Here is a 17,148-nt window from a genome sequence, read left to right as displayed (position 1 = left end):
CTCTGGAGGAGCAGTCAGTGCCTTTAACCTCTGAGCCATCTCTCCAGCCCCCCAAAGTAAGACTTTTCAATTTGCACCCTTGATATTGCTTTGGTTCATGAGCCATTATAAACGCACGATGTACTTTGGTTTGTTTTTGTTTTTGTTTTTGTTTTTGTTTTAAGCCAAACGAAGACTTTTAATGACTCTTGCATGTAATCACTGGTAACTGGTTCCTTTTAGCTCAGTGATTGCTTCACCTGGTTTGGTGTGGACAACATAGAAGGTTTCTGCTAAGCGAGGCACACACTCCCAGGATAGGGGGCTGAGGCGATGTTTGCATTGTGTATGTGGACCCTTGACTTTGTTTTGTTTATAAAAACATTGTCCTGAGGATGATTAAAACAACAACAACAACAACAACTGATGTTTCTCCGTGTATGAACAGTGACCTGACAAGTGACAATTTCCTAAGCCACAATACCTTGGGAAGGTATTGGGAAGGTATTGGGAAGGGAACTTCTTAAGGACCAAGGAGCTCAGCCTTGGATGACTCAGCTCTTTTTTGAGGTGGTGGGAGGACAGGACAAATAAATACCCAACGGTGGGATTATGGTTAAAGGGCTATGTGGATGTGGTGCATGAGTGAAAAAGGACTCCGCGAGGCCACTAGGAAGGATGCTGCATCTGGCCAAATCCACTGACAGCGAGCACTCACACCGTGGTCCAGCACCACCCACATTCAATATAGACCCCAGCGGGAATCTTTACAAGCGGTCATCAGTGGTAGACGGGGTAGATGAAACTAAGCTCCGCTTGTATAATTGAGCACTATAAGCCACGAGGGCGGACGGACATTACGCACACGGAGTGGTTGGCGCTCACAAGCAGAATGACCAGTGCAAGAAGGAACAAGAGTATGCCCTGTAGGTTTGCACTGATGTAAGGCTCAACCCCAGGCCCAGACAACCACAGGCTATAGACCGTCAGAAGAGTGGCTATCTTGGTAAGGGTTGGGTTTGAAAAGGGAGGGGAGGGGAGGGGGGAGAAGGGGGGAAGTAGGGGGGTGGGCTGAGAAGGGTAGTAGCTGCTGTGTATCTGCTTTGTGAAAACTCACTGTACTAAACATGATTTGTGCCTGTTCTATGTGGTTTTGCTGTGTGTGTGTGTGTGTGTGTGTGTGTGAGAGAGAGAGAGAGAGAGAGAGAGAGAGAGAGGGAGAGAGAGAGAGAGAGAGAGAGAGAGAGAGAGAGAGAGAGAGAGAGAGCGCTCATGCATTGTTTTACTTTTCGAGACAGGGTTTCTCTGTGTAGCCTTGGCTGTCTTGGAACTAGCTCTGTAGACCAGGCTGGCCTCGAACTCTCAGAGAACTGCCTGCCTCTGCCTCCCAAGTGCTGGAATTAAAGGCATGTGCCACCACTGCCCAGCTCTATGTGTTTTATACCAAAGAAAGAACAAAGACGGACAGACAGACTAAGCGAAAGACAAGAAGACTGGCAGAGAGACCAGAGAAATTTATATTCTCTATGCACATTGGCGTGGAAAAAGTGTGCAGGCCCCACCTGGGAGGGGCAAGCTCATGGCCATTAAGTACCTTCTATTTCTGTAGCCCTGTCATGCTGATTTCCAAATAGCCATGCACATAGACAGTCATAAGCAAATGTTCTGATAAATGTTGTAATGTTTACCTCTGCATAAGAGTTTGAGTTTGTCTTACTATCTCTATATTTTTCTGTATTCATTCGTGTTTTCACATGATATACCCACTCAACAGTTTTTTGTTTTGCATTCAACAATTTTTATATTAAAAAAAAAAACCCCGATTAAAGAGAGACTAAAATCTTGCTTTAGATACGGAGGCTCTTGTCTGTAGTCTCAGTTACTCAGGCCTGTGGCAGGAGTTCTTGGAGAGGAGCCTGGCAAAGTATTATGTAAGCCCTAAAGGTTACACCAGGGCATAGTGCGCATGCGCACTGTGTACACTTTGTAGTCACAGGCAGCTTCTGAGCATGCCCAGTTCTGGTTCTCAGCAAAGCAGGAGCCATCTTTCTCATGCTCAGAGGACACTATCCTGTGGCAAAATCTGACAGGGTCCCTGCTGCAGCCAGTGTCTGCACTTCCTGTCTCTGAGCGTCTTCTTTCTTACCTGACTCCTCCTAACCTCGCTATGTGAGGCTTCTAAACTGCCATCTTACCTAGGAGTCTCTTCCCTTGGAACCACAAAGCAGACCGGCCCCATTATTAAGTAAAAATACCCTCCCACCATTTTTTCCTTCTACTTTTACTCTATATGCTCCACACACCATGCTACTTATCATTGGTTTGGGTGGTAGAATTCCTGTCAGCATACCCACAGCTCCGCATCTTCCTAGTTTAGCAGAGAATTTCCCGTCTCTCCCTCTATTCTCTCACAATTCTCTCTTCTGTGTGTCCACATACTTGGAATTCTTTTAATGAGGATGGATTGCTTTCATCTAAAATCAAAGCCTAAACTGAAAATGTAAATAACTCTGGGTGGTTTAACACATGGCCTTCATATTCACACTAGTGTGTAAACGTCTAATCTCTAACAGCGAGGACAGAAGTGGTAGAGAGGGAACAGCTCTTGCAGATAGGCAGGCAGCTTGCTGATGGTCTTTTCTATTCTCCAGCCCCCAGGCCTGCTCTCCTGATCCTAAGCCACCCAGGAGCAGAAGGCAGCCATGTCGCCCTCACCAGCTGTAGCCCTCACCAGACTCAGGAGCACAATCATTTGGGAGAGGGTCAAACAATTCAGAGTCCCAGATGGCAGAAGACCTGTATTAACTTAAAACTCTTAACTCTTTCCCCAGGGCAGGAGACTGACACAGGAGAAGGATGAGGCTTTCCAGGGCTGAGGAGTCAACCTTGATCCAAAACCGGTCATGGTTTTAATTTCTGTAAATCAAAGCCTTCGGTTTTCTTCACTCTCTTAGCAAAAGACATAATTCCCAGGATGCATGTGGAAAAACAATAAACAAGAGGTACCAAATTAGAGACTTTATGACACTGTGTTATCACTTAACCCTTTTTAAGCAGGTTCCTCACTCTCCCCTGTTCCCCAAACCTCTGCCTACCAACGTTGTCTTCATAAGACCATCCCAACCTTAAGAAACATTTGTCTAATTATCATCACACATGATGGGCCTATTGCCAGCTGCTTTTTATTTTAACTGCAGATTCTTTCCAGGGTCTTTCTCCCCCCCCCCATGGGTGGGGAGCTGGAGAGAGGAGCATATGTCTGTTTTTGCTATTACACAGAACTGATCAGATTTCCTTTTTTATAATCACAATTAAACTTCCAGACCGGATCATACAAATATTTCTCATTTAGAGGGTCTGAACGCATGTGGACTTGGGAAATCTCACAAAAACCTTCCAAGTGTGGAGGGGGAAGTTCTAGCCCCATAAGACTGAATGAAATATCCTAGACATGACGGGTACCCAGGGACCAGAGGTGCTGAAGTTGAAGGGGACTCTCTATCCTGAGCCTGGGCACCATGAAGTTAAGCCCCAAGAACATTTACCACCATGCCTCTAATAGGATGATAAGGCCCATGAGAGTAGGGCCTTTGACCATTTTCTCCCTCACAGCAGTCTTAGGACCTGGCTTTATCAGTGGGCAGTTGACACGTGCCCCTACAGTGATCGGGATGGGACATACTTCATAGACTCTCTCATAGAAAGCAAGGCAGTAATCTATAATAGAATAGCAGAATGTCATTAGGAGTCATTTTATTACTACCATTTGTTGTTTTTTTATTTTATTTTATTTTTAGAATAGTATTTAGTTTTACCCTAAGTCCCTGACCAATCTAGTCTCAGGTTCTTGGTCACCCAAGTTCTACCTTCATATATGGGTTCCACCTCATGGAATGGTTCTTAAATCAAATCAGATATTGGTTGGTTACTCCCACAAGCTTTGCACCACCATTGCACTAGCATATCTTGCAGGCAGGGCACTATTGTAGATCAAAGGATTTGTGGCTGGCTTAGTGTTTACATTTCTCATTTGGTAGCCTTCTGAGTACTTTCCTGTATCAAAGATACTAGCAGGTAGGTGTGATGGCTCTATGAAGTCACCACCTCAACTTTTCTATGTTCAAAGAGTTGTATAGGTGTTGTCTTCATCAATGGGGCCTTATCATCAGTTTGTGGACAGCAATAGCATGGGTTGTTTGGCGGTTCTCATGTGACCCTTTTGGCCACCAACTCATTTATACATAACCTAATTCTGGTACTGGAAGCTTCCTTTAGTGACAATAATGTCCAGTTTGAACTCTCCCCCCTCCCCCGCCCCATTATTTGGCAATTTTATTTAGATCACCTTCATATATGTCTATATTTTAGGAAGCTGCTAAAGTATTAGATTCCTATACTACCCCACATACCACCCCTAATTTTTTAGCTTTATTCTCTCCATCATTCCCCTCCACTCCCCCCTTCTCTCCACTTTATTCTCCCATTCTAGCCACCCCCTCTCAACCATCCATGACTTTCAACTCTATTTCTCTTTCCTAGAGATATCTATCTGTACCCCCTAGTCTCTGTACCTAACACCTGTGTTTCTATGGCTACCACTGGCTTAACAGCTAATATCCACATGTAAGCACACACATACCACATTCGTCCTTCTGTGTCTGGGCTATCTCACTCGAGATGGCTTTCTTCTTAGTGCCATCCATTGATCTGTGAATTTCATGATTTCACTTTTTTTTTTTTTTTTTAATGGCTGAGTACTACTCTGTTGTGTAATTGTTCCATATTTTCTTTATCTGCTCCTCAGCAGAGGGACATCTAGGTTGTTTCCAGTTTCTAGCTATTGTGAATAGAACAAAAACAAATATGGTTGAAGAAATTTCTCTGTGGTAGGAGAAAGCACCCTGTGGGTATACTCCCAAAAGTGGCACAGCTAGTTCTTGAGGTAGATGGATTCCCATCTTACGGAGGAGCTGCCACATCGACTTCCACAGTGGATGTCCATGTTTGCACTCCCATCAGCAATGGAGGAATTTCACCTTGCTCCTCATTCTCACCAGCATGAGTTGCCACTTGTGCGTTAGATCTTAGCCATTCTGACAGGTGTAAGATGAAATCTCAAAGTAAGTTCTGAGTTAAATTTCCCTGATGCCTAAGGGTGTTGAACATTTCCTTAAGTGTTTCTCAAACATTTGAGCTTCCTCTTTTGAGAATTCTGTGTTTATATGTATCCCATTTTAAACTGGGTTATTTGTTTTCTTGATATTTTGAGTTGGTTTTTTTTTTTTTAAGTTCTTTATATGTTTTGTATATTAGCCCTCTCGGATGTGTAGCTGGTAAAAACAACAACAACAACAACAACAAAAACAACAACAAACCTTTTCCCATTCTGTAGACTGCTGCTTTGTCTGAATAATGATGTCTTTGCTGTGCAGGAGCTTCTGTTTCATGAGGTTCCATTTATTAATTGTTGACCTTAGTGCCTGTGCTAATGGTGTCCTGTTCAGGAAGTCCTTTCCTGTGCCAATGAGTTCAGCAATATTTCCTACTTTCTCTTCTATACACAGGCTCAGTGTATAATTGTTTTATGTTGAGGTCTTTGATCCATCTGGAGTTGAGTTTTGGGCAGTGATAAATATGGTTCTACTTGGCTTCTTTTACATGCAGCTCTCTAGTTTGACCAGCACCATTTGTTCAAGATGCCTTCTCTTTTGCAGTGTGTATTTCTGGCTTCTTTATCAAGAGTCAGGTGGGGCTTCCTGTCAGGGAAGATAGGGGCGGTCACTTTGACACATGATAGTCTCTGGTTTGCCAAATTTGAATATTTCCTGGAGACCTCGGAGCCTATTTGGATTTTGGGCAGAATATATAGCATTTTCACAAAGAAGGACAAAATCTTGTCTGATATGGTGTCTAGCATTTGGTTTGCATTCAAGAGAAACCATCCAGCCATTGGGGGATCTGGTCCTACTTCAGACACAGGCTGGGGCTGCATGCTTTGCTGTGATCTTTGCCCAGGCCCTGGTATGCCAACACTTAGGTTGAGATTGGAGGTGGACTCAGTGGAAGAGACAGCCTGACAGCTACTTCAATGTCCTCAATGCTTTCCTTGACAGGAAAGACAGCTACTACCCCATCCACCAGATAGCATTAATGGGAGTTGGCGAAGACAAGGCCATAGGCCAATGGTATGGGCCGAACACTGTTGTCCAGGTCCCCCAGAAGCTGGCTGTGTTTGACATGTGGAGTTCCTTGGCTGTTCACATAGAAATGGACAACACTGTGGTGATAGAGGAAAGGAAAAATTTGTACAGGGCCAGCCTTCCCTGTGCTGGAGCTGCTGCACATCCTACAGAGCGTGAGAGGCATTGTAGTGGGTTCCCTGCTGGAGCTGAAGTCACCAACAGGCCATTGGCCTACAGATTCCTGGTGTTCCTCATCCCTCTCCACCTGGGACTTACAGACATCAATGAGGCTTATGTGGAGATGCCAAAGCACCGTTTCGTGATGCCTTAGTCCCTGGGTGTTATCAGAGGGAAGCCCAACACTGCCCACTGCTTTATTGGCTACGTTAGCAAGGAGCTCATCTATGACCCCCATACTACACAGCCTGCAGTGGAGCTGACTGACAAGCTGCTTTATCCCTGATGAAAGCTTGCATTGGCAACCCCTCCCTGAAGGATGGGCACTGGGGAGCTTGACCCATCCATTGCTGTGGGATTTTTCTGTAAGGGTGAGGTGTCAGCAAGCCAAAAAGCCATCCCTGCTTGGAGGTGCCCTGGCCATGTTTGAGCTGGTAGAACAGCAGCCTTTCTATCTGGCCTGCCAGGATGTCCTGAACCTGTCTCTAGATTCTTCTGATGTAGAGAGACTGGAGAGGTTCTTTGACTCTGAGGATGATGACTTTGAAATCTTATCCCTCTGAAGAACCTGGAGTTAAAACCTTGTTTGAAGTTGTTGTTGGTGGTGGTTTTTTTTGTTTGTTTGTATTTTTTTAAGGCAGGTGTCCATAGGTATATGGACTTACGTCTAGGCCTTTGGTTTGATTGCATTGTTTGGTGTCTCTATTTTTTGTTTCCATATGCAGCTGAAAGTTGTCCTTTCATGATCTGCAAATAATTGTGTTGGGATTTTGATGGGAAGTACACTGAATCTGTAGATTGCTATGGGTAGGATGGCCATTTTTACTACATTATCCCTACTGATCCATGAGCAGGGGAGATCTTTCTATCTTCTGATATCTTCTTCAATTTCTCTCTTCAATGTCTTAAAGTTTTTAATCATACAAGTTTCTCACTTTCTTGGTTAGAGTTACCCCAAGATATTTTATATTATTTGAGGCTATTTTGAAAGTTTTGTTTCCCTGATTTCTTTCTCAGTCCATTTGTCCCTTGTATATAGGCAAACTACTGATTTCGGTGTAATTTTGTGTTCACCTACTTTGCTGAAAGTGTCTATCCACCACTCCCTGGTGGAAATTTTAGAATCACTTATGCACATTATCATATCACCTACTACTAAAGATATTTTATTGCTTCCTTTCCAATTTGAATCCCTTTGGTTTCCTTCAGTTGTCTTATTGAATATTGAATAGGTGTAGAGAAAAAGTGGACAATCGTGTCTTGTTCTTGATTTTAATGGAACTGTTTTTGAGTTTCTTTCCATTTAAATTGATATTGGGTACAGGCTTGGTGTACACTGCATTTATTATGTTGTAGTATGTCCTTGTATCCTTAATCTCTCCAGGGCTTTAATAGAGAAAGATGTTACATTTTGCCAAAAAATTTTTTTCCCTGCACATAATGAGATGATCATATGGTTTTGGTCTTTCAGTTTGTTTATATGGTGGATCACATTTATTGATTTAGGCATCTTGAACCATCCCTGCATCTCTGGGAGGAAGCCTCCTTTATCATAGTGAATGATCTCTTTGATTTGTTCTTGGACGCAGTTTCTAAGTATTTTAATGAAAGTTTAAGCAGCTATGCGCATAAGGGAAATTGGTCTGTAATTATCGTTCTTTGTTGAATATCAGGGGAACAATGGCCTTATAAAACAAACTTGGCAGTGTTCCTTCTGTTTTTGTTTTGTGGAATGATTTGAGGAGTGTTACTATTAATTCTCTTTTGAATTTTTACACCAAAACCTTTTGGCACTAGGCTTTTATTTTTGTTGTTGTTGGTAGACTTTTAATTATTCTATTTCAGAAGGGGTTATAGGTCTATTTAATTTGTTTATCTGATCTTGATTTAACTTTGGTAAGTGGTGTATGTAGAGAAAATTATCCATTTCTTTTATATTTTCTAATTTTGTAGAGTACAGATTTTTAAAGTATATCTTATGATTTTCTGGATTTCCTCTGTGACTGTTGTTAGGTCTCCCTTTTCATTTCTAATTTTCTTAATTTGGATATTCCCTCTCCACCTTTTAGTTAGTTTGGATAAGGGTTTCTCAAGATTTTCTCAAAGAACAAATTCTGTTTCATTGATTCTTTGTATGGTTCTTATTTGTTTGCTTGTTTATATTTTATTGATTTCAGCCTTGAGTTTGATTGTTTCTTGCAGTCTATTCCTTTTGGGTGTGATTTCTTTTTTTGTTTGTTTGTTTTATAGCTTTCAGATTTGCTGTTAAGTTACTAGTATGAGAGCTCTCTAATGGTTTTGTGTAGGCACTTAGTTTAGTGTTATGAACTTGGCTCTTAGAACCACCTTCATTGTGTCCCATAAGTTTGGGTGTGTTGTGCTTTCATCTTCATTAAGTTATAAAAAGTCTTTAAGCTCCATGAGTTGCTGAGCATAAGGAATATTACTTCATGTCTAGGTGAAATGTTTTGTAAATATGTTAGGTGCATTTGGTTTATAACACCAGTTAGCTCCAGCATTTCCATTTTGCTTTTCTCTGGATGACTTGTCTATTGTTTAGAGTGGAATACTGACATCTCCCTTTATCAGTGTGTGAGGGCCAATATGTGATTTAAGCTATAGTGGTTTTGTTTGTTTTGTTTTATGGAATTGGATGCCCTTGTGTTTGGTGCACAGAAGTTAAGAATTGTAATGCCCTCTTGATTTTTCCTTTGATAAATATGAAGTGTTCTTCTCTATATATTCTGATTAGTTTTGGTTTGAAGTATATTTTGTCAGATATTAAAATGGCTACACCAGCTTGTATCTTAGGTCAGTTTTCTTGGAATATCATTTTTCCATCCTTTCACCCTGAGGTAATGTCTAAATTAAAGTGTTTTTCTTTGGTGCAGCAGAAGAATGGGCCTTGTTTTCACATCCATTCTATTAGTCTGTATCTTTCTATTGGGGAATTGAGGCCATTGATGATGAAATCAGGGTTCATTGATTCCCATTATTTTGTTTTGGTGTGTGTGTGTGTGTGTGTGTGTGTGTGTGTGTGTGTGTGTGTGTGTGTGTGTTTCCCCTTTTGATTTGTGGTCTGGGAATATTTATTTCTTGTGTTTTCTTGAGTGTAGTTTACTTGTTTAGGTTGGAATTTTTCTTCTGGGACCTTCTGTAGAGCTGGATTTGTACATATATATTGCTTAAATTTGGTTTTATAATGGAATGTTTTATTTTCCTCATCTATTGTGATTGAAAGTTGTGCTGGGTATAATAGTATGGGCTGGCATTTGGAGTCTATAGAGTGTCTATCCAGGCCCTTTTGGTTTTTAGAGTCTTGGGTGTTATTCTAATAAGTCTGCCTTTGTATATTACTTGGTCTTTTCCCCTTGCAGCTCTTAATATTCTTTCTTTGTTCTATATGTTTAAAGTTTTATTATGTGCCAAGATAACTTTCTCATCTGGTCTAGTCTATTTGATGTTCTTGTACCTTGATAGGCATTTCCTTTTTTAGTTAGGAAATTTTCTTCTATGATTTTGTTGAAAATATTTCTGTGTCTTTGACCTGAGTTTCTTCTCCTTCCTCTATTTCTAATTATTCTAAAATGTAGCCTTTGCATGGCATCCCAGATTTCCTAAATTTTTTTGTGCCAGAATCTTTTTAGATTTAACATTTTTAAAAATTGAGGTACCTATTTCTTCTATTGTGCCTTCAGTGTCTGAGAGTCTTTCTTCCATCTCTTATATTCTGTGATTTGCCTCTCAATTTCCTGTTCAGTTTCCTAATTTTTTTCATTTCCAGATTTTCCTCAGTTTGGGTTTTCTTTACTCACTTCAGGTCTTGGACTTTTTAAATTCACTTCTTTCCACTGTTTGTTTGAATTTTCACAAATGACTTTAATGATTTTAAACCTTTCCTCATTAAGGACCTCTATCATATTCATTAAGGCTATTTTAAGGTCTTTTTCTTGTGCTTCAGCTATGTTGAGATACTCAGGGCCCATTAGGGTAGGATTTCTGGGTTGCTGGACTCTAATGGGCACATTATCTCAGCTGGTATTGGTTGCGTTTTTAATGCTGGCATTTAGACATTTGGGTTTGGAAAGATTGTAATTCTAGGTGCTAATATCTGGTCTTGTCTTTTTTTTTTTTTTTTTTTTTTTTGAATGGGTGTTTTATTCCTTGGTTTCTGTTGCTCTCTCTAGTCCTTAGTGTAGTGGCTGTGAGTTGCCTATCTTTCAAAACTCTACTTTATTTAGGGTTCTTAAACAATTCTACCTCCCTTCTGACCCACCGACCAGAGGTAGGGGAGAAATAAAGTTAGCAGGAAAGGGGGCTGTGGACCTCTATAGATGCGCTTCCCTGGGGGAGATTCCAGTCTTTGCTGTCAGGATACCAGAAGACCAGCAAACAGCAAGGAACAGCAGTGGTGGCATGACTTAGTAGAAACAGCAAAGCCTCTCAGAATTGGCAGGAATCTGAAGAGGCAAGACTTCTCTGAAGGAACACAAGTCAGCAAGAAGGGCAAGGCTCAGGCGGAGTGCTGTGGAGCTCTCTAGAGTGTTTCTGTCTGTGAGGTGATGTAGAAAAAGCAGGACCAACGAAGCCATGTGAACTGTTACATAGCATAGCCACGCTAAAGCATCGTCTCACTGTCTGTGGGCTTCTATTTATCCCTTCTCAGAGTCCGCACAAGGATGTTTTGCAGGTGGCAAAAAACAAAAAACAAAACAAAACAAAAAAACATGCTTCCAGCAAAACATCACGTGCCCTCTCATGAGTCTCTTTTCTGCTAACAAAGAATCTATCTTCAGTGGTGGAAAAACACTCCCACATCACACACTTGGGACCAAAACAAAACAAAACAAACAAAACACATTCACATGACACATAGAAACCAGAAACTTCAACTTTGTATCACTACTAAATTCTTCTGGGAAGCTGATAGGGGGTGGCCACTGGGGGCTCCAGGTGGACCGTGTTTCTAGGTATTTGGAGCTGACAGAAATGGAGCTAGATTAGGAGGGCGTGGCTGGGAAGGTCCATAGGAGAGAGGAAAGCAGGGTGTTCCACCATGATCTGTTGAGTCCCCTGAGAACAAATATAGACAGTGAGAATGAGGAGAGATCACAACAGGTAGTCTGCTGCCAAGCTGGGGATGAGACTGGGGTGGGGATGGGGGGCGAGGTATGAAGAAGAGGAAGGGGAGTGAAAATCTGAAGCTCATCTACCCACTCTATTGGCCTTCTTGCTTCTCTGGTGGGCTGGGCTGGCTTGCTTCCCAGAGGATGCCTGCTTGAGTTAGACTCCCCAGGGTCAGTGGAGAGGAAGGTTGGAGGAAATCTGGGTGATTCCCCTGAAGATACAGGGCAGAGAGGAAGTGGCGGGGTGGGGGGGGGGGAGCTGCAGCTGGTGGCCTGCTACAGAGATGGGGGTAAGAATCGGGGGTTGGAATTGGAGGAGAAGGGATAGAGGTGAAGATCTGCAGCTAGCCTGTCTGCTTCCCCTGGTGCTATGGGTGAACCTGCATATTCCCTGGGGAATGCAAGCTAGGATCATGGGATGAGCGGGTGTGTGTGGGTGTGTGTGGGGGGTGATGGGGGGGAGGGGAAAGGTTGGAAGAGAGGGCCAGAGAGGAGGGGATGAGATTTAGAGAGGAAAAGGAGGTGTTCTGCTGTTGATCTGGGGGTGTGGCTTGGGGGGGGGCGTTGGGTTTGGAGGAGAGGAGAGAGGATGAAGTTCTTCTGCCTCCCCGAGGGTGCTGGAGGACTTTATGCCGCCCATGAGTCAGACTCAAGGAGATCTGTGCTAATACGGTCCTGCCCCTAAAGAGTGGTAGCATTTGAGTAGGAGGAAGGCGCTTCAGCGTTCTAGAAGGTTCCTTTCCGCCCTCTTCGCTGAGAGGGGTAAAGACTTTTGAGGATGTTAACAGAAACAACAACTAAGCGGTGTTTGCCTCCATGCGCTAAGAGTTAACGGTTCCAAATTAGAAGAGGAGCTAGGACAAAACCCAGAGGAGTCTTCAAACACACCAACACGCGAGCTATCAAATAAGCCACAGTGAAAGCTCAGAGAAAGAACTGATTTCAGAGGACTGGGCCTCGAGGAAATGTTGACCCAAGCGGTGGACTGTTTGACCAGAGGCAATAGGAAAAGGGTATTCCAAAGCATGAGAAGGTTCCAGAAAGGCCTATGAGGTTAAAGGATGTAGTGCTTAGAAGAATGGAAGGGGCCAGCCTGCTGGCCAAGGGTATGGGACAAATAGGTACTTGAGATGGCGGGTAGGAGTTGTGGGGGGCAGTTGGGAGCAGAGCTTATCACAAAGAAGTGTAAGTCAGACTGACAGAATGACAACCCATTAACTAAACCAACCCACCTACCAAGTAACCACCTATCAACCAAATCGTTAACTAACCAATCAACCTACTAACTAACCAACTCAAACAACTAACTGCCCAACTAATACAATATGTGTTCTCAATGGGGGAGGAAGGGTCTTGTCAATCATCAGGCTAGTGAGTGACTATTGGCACAGCCAAGGGAAACAAGGCGTGGCAAACACGTTGCTAGGCAGAGGAGGGCCTCTCTGCGCCCTGGAAGCATCAGCTAGCACGTAGGGTGTCAGAGGGTAAAAATCGCAGCACTGACTCAAGCAGTAGGTAGGTTAGGATTTCTTGCGAACTCTATTTTCTGTAGAATACGTCACTAAAAACAAACTGTAGTTGCCTCCAGAGACAAAAAGTGTGAGAGAGGCTGAGGCACAAGACTAGAATCTTTCCCGCTACTCCACGCATTTCGTATTTCGACTCTTTCCAACCTCGACCTCCTTGCATACAAAATAGAAGAAGCCTAAAGGGTCCTGGTAGTGAAAACACCTGTTTTCACACTGTGAAATTTATATGTCCAGCTTGGGGTTAGGATAAGAAATATCGATGTTTTTCTCCCTCCATTGCCCCAGCAAACTGAAGCCCTTCCCCCACCAAACCCACTATTTGGCGCGTCTCACTTATCTAAACGCTGGAGAAAGTTCTCTGTTCTCAGACTGTATGACATTGGCTCAAGCCAAGCTGGAGGTGGGAGGTGGGAGGTTGCACCTCCCACTGTGTCCAGCCCCTGGAATGTCCCAGCTTTTTAAGCTTGGGGTGTGGGGGGAAGCCTCCAGTGATTTTAGTGGCAACTGGTTGTCCTCCTTATCCATCCATTCCTCCGTAGTCACCGCCCCTTCTCCGCGCGCATGCCCACTCATCCCCCACCCCACACACACCTGCCCATCTCAGATAGCTATTCATTGATTTCTATTCTTTCTGGAAGATTCCACCACAGTTAAGTTTCCCTTCAAGGACACCAAGCCCTCTGCAGCTGGCACCAAACAGAACCTCGGACCAGAGGAGACTGGGAAAGCTCAGGCAAGGTCATGCAGCTAGTCTTAGGGTCTCATCATGGGTGTCCTGACTGTGTTTGGCCAAGGCAGCTTGGCATACCCAGGAGCCAGGCTTCCAGCGGGGGGCGGGGGGGGCGTTGGGGGAACGCATGCCCTACGGCCTAGGGTGGAACCCTATCCAAAGGCTTGGCTGGCTTCTTCCGTCGGGTGGGTACGAACTCGAACTCTCCTAAATGCACCCCCCACCCCACTTATAGTCTGTTAAATTGACTAATAAACTCAACACAGCGTTCTCTGTGCGGCTTCAAAAACCTCCATAATTTCGTTAGAAAACGTTGAAATCCAATCCCAAAGTATTCAGCCCAAATGTTTAGTTAAAGTAACCCCGTGGGTTAATAAACTAAACAAAGTCAACCCATGCAAAACTCGAGCAATGAAAACCAGGCTAGATAAACGAAGGGAAGTTTATAAGAACCCTTTCGGAGGAGAAGGGGGGGAGCACGAAGGCACCGGGCACGGAGCTTTAATGTGAAGCATGTGAGCCAGGCTCAGTTTACAGGTACGAGGCCCACGGCGAAGGGCTCTGTCAGGCAGCATCGTCCTGCGCGGCCGGGGAAACCCTACCCAGCGGTCGCCCGCGGTAGGGCGACACCGAGCTCCCCGCCCCGCCGCGCGCTCCGCCCGCCCGCCCGCACTACCACGAAGACCCGCGGTGGCTCTCTCTGCTGCAGACCCGCCATGCAGGCAAGCTCCCCAGGAGATGCTCAGTGCAACCCCTCGAGGCTGAGCCCGGCTGTCCAGGGCCAGGGGGAAAGGGCCGTGCCCACCCTCTGCCCGCCTCGGGAGCTGGCAGTGGAGTGACAAAGGCGAGCCGCGCCCTTGACCGACCTCCCTCCCTCCAAGGAAGCTCTTGGGGGAGAAGAGAGGCAGGCTGTGGATTGTTTAGTTACAATTCTGCTTTTGCTGGACAGGCTAAGAGCAGCAGACCGAGAGGTGGAAGCGAGGGGGATCAGGGAAGGGCAGGTCAGAAACCTAGAGCCCTTGTGTCTCTATGGGACTTGAGCTGTTTTACAGCTCATTCAGGGGTCCACATCGCGCTCCTTGCTAGAGGAACCACCAAAAGGGAGAAGAGGCGGGACGTGTGAAGGACGAAGGGCGAAGTTTATTCCACCCTCCACCCGGACCACTTTAAACTTTCCTCGCCACCTGGCCCTCGGAATTCCTAGGAGGGGAGGCCCCAGCCAGCCCAGCCTATTCTGGGAGCTCTGCGAGGAGATCAGAGGCAGTCCAGGTTCTCGGTTAAATGAACCTTCAGGCGGCGACAATGGCGCGGACCTCACACGGGGGCACCGCGCCTTCTCTCCCAGCCCCCTTCAGTCGCCGCGTTCCATTATTCCACGTGGTGAATCCTCAGACTCTCCTAAGGCCGCCAAACCAATGGGCCGACCCCGGAGAGCGCGGGACGCTCAGGAGATAGGTTGAAAGGAGATGCGGGTTTTAATTTTTAAAGCGTATAATTGGAGGAGGGTATCCCCCCCTCCTTTGCCAAGGAGGGATGAAAAAAAAAAAGGATGAAGAAAGGGGGGGGGGGGGGGGGAGTCAGGAGAAACACAACGCATTTATCTATCAACCAACCGCTAGACAAGACAAAGAGGTTTTAACAACAGTTTGAAAACAGCGGCCTGTGAATGGTTACTATTCAATTTGTATTTTATTCCCCGCTGGTCATGGAATTGAGATCAGAAGAAAAAGTGAAAACACATGGCCGGGGTCAGGGGATCAGAGAACCACCACACACAGCAAAGGGAAGGGAAGGCAGTGGGAACTCGTGTGAAGAAATGGATTATATAAACAGAGCTTACCGTCGCCTGCGCCCCATTATCCTGTAATTTACCCTGCATGGGAGCATAGAAATATATTAAACTAGTGATGGGTTTTACCCTTTCCTTACAAGCCAGCGTCGTGCCAATCAAGCCTACTATATACTTTGAGACATGTTTAGAATTCTTGAACTAATGTGTTTATTTTAAATATCACAGGGAAATTATTACATCACCAGAAAATAATGCCAGAGCGGGGGTCTGCCGCCCTTTTTGAAGTCCTGTTTCAACGAAACATGATTTTAATTACATAATCACTTTGAAACTATAATTATACAATAAACGATGAGGATTAAGCGGGAAGTATAGAGTACATTAAAAATTGCTTAGGTCTTGAGAAAACAAACTGAACATGAGGGGGAGAAAGAAAGAGATGGAACTCGAGGTCCGTGGGAGGTAGGGGGTTGATAAACCCTACCGTGGCTTTCTCTGAGCTGCTGCGGACGGATGGGCGCCTGGGGCTTTTGGCCTGGGCCACAAGCAGGCATGTTGCAGAATCAAGCTAACTAATCCAAGACAGAATCAAAGAGAGGTCCCCGGGAAGATGGCTGTACGTTTGCTTGCTGATCTTTCTACGCAAGAGCAAATAAAGTTGTTGTTTGACTTTCACGAAACGCATTTACATGAGGCACCCGCAGTGCACTGGAATGCCTTTAGGAGGTTGTTCGGTTGGCCCTTCGCTTCCAAGAGGAAAAGTATCCAACCCAAGTGTTGTCCCGGGTGCCGCGATGCCCGCCAGGAGTTTATAATCAACTCTGCATGGCTCCGGCTCCAGCGCAACTGTGGACGCCCTGGGGCTCACACTCAAATCAGGTTCTCCTCTCCGTACTAACTTTCTGGCCCTGGGCCCTTCTCCTGGGCTAATCCTGGTCCTCTGTAGTTGCTCCTGGGTTCGCACTGAGTTTTCGTGGAGGCCAAAGGCCCCAGGCAGAGTTTTCCTCTAAAAAGTAGAGACTTGGCTGCTCCCTCCGAATTTTAGGAGCCCCTAAGACGGTCTACAGAGCCAGAGGCACAGGAACCTGCTCACGCGGGCCCTTACTGGCCTTCAGATCCAGAGCCCCGACCCCGGCTGGCTCGTCACGCCCTGGGATGCATAAGAGGAGCAGAAATAGGGGGATGGGGAGCGTAAACGCCACAAACAGGCCGGAAGTGCCTTTTCCGGTAGAACTCATTTTACCTGTTTGCTTTGCCAGGCTGGGGAGGCTTATACAACTTCCCAAATCTAACCTTATCTTTTATGACACATTTATCATCCACCTTGCCTTGGGTCACCTTTAATACTTTACAGTATAACGCGCCCGCGAGCACACACACACACACCCTGTGACTGACATATAAGGGTTAAACACTCCTGTTTTTTGTTTAAGCAGGGATGTTTAAATTCGGGAGTACAACCCCAAATCTGTTCTTAGCAGAACTCAGAGGTGGGCTTTGGGGGAGCCTGCTGGAGAAAGTGACAATAAACATTCCTCCTTGCTCTTGCTTGGTTACTCAGCTCTCTGGACTCGTTAATATTAAGTCCCACCAGCATCACATCAGTCTGCAAATAGACCATCAACAACCGAGG

At 45.0% G+C, this 17,148-nt stretch overlaps 1 pseudogene; it reads left to right on the top strand.

The window, feature by feature from the left end:
- Window positions 1-6,904, top strand: part of LOC127212236 (cysteine protease ATG4B-like) — a 61,066-nt pseudogene extending 54,162 nt beyond the window's left edge.
- The last annotated feature ends 10,244 nt before the right edge of the window (window positions 6,905-17,148 follow it).

This window comes from Acomys russatus, chromosome 30, assembly GCF_903995435.1.
Source record: "Acomys russatus chromosome 30, mAcoRus1.1, whole genome shotgun sequence".
Classification (NCBI taxonomy): domain Eukaryota; kingdom Metazoa; phylum Chordata; class Mammalia; order Rodentia; family Muridae; genus Acomys; species Acomys russatus.
Note: the sequence above shows the minus strand (reverse complement) of the source record. Positions and strands in the feature narration are given on the sequence as shown.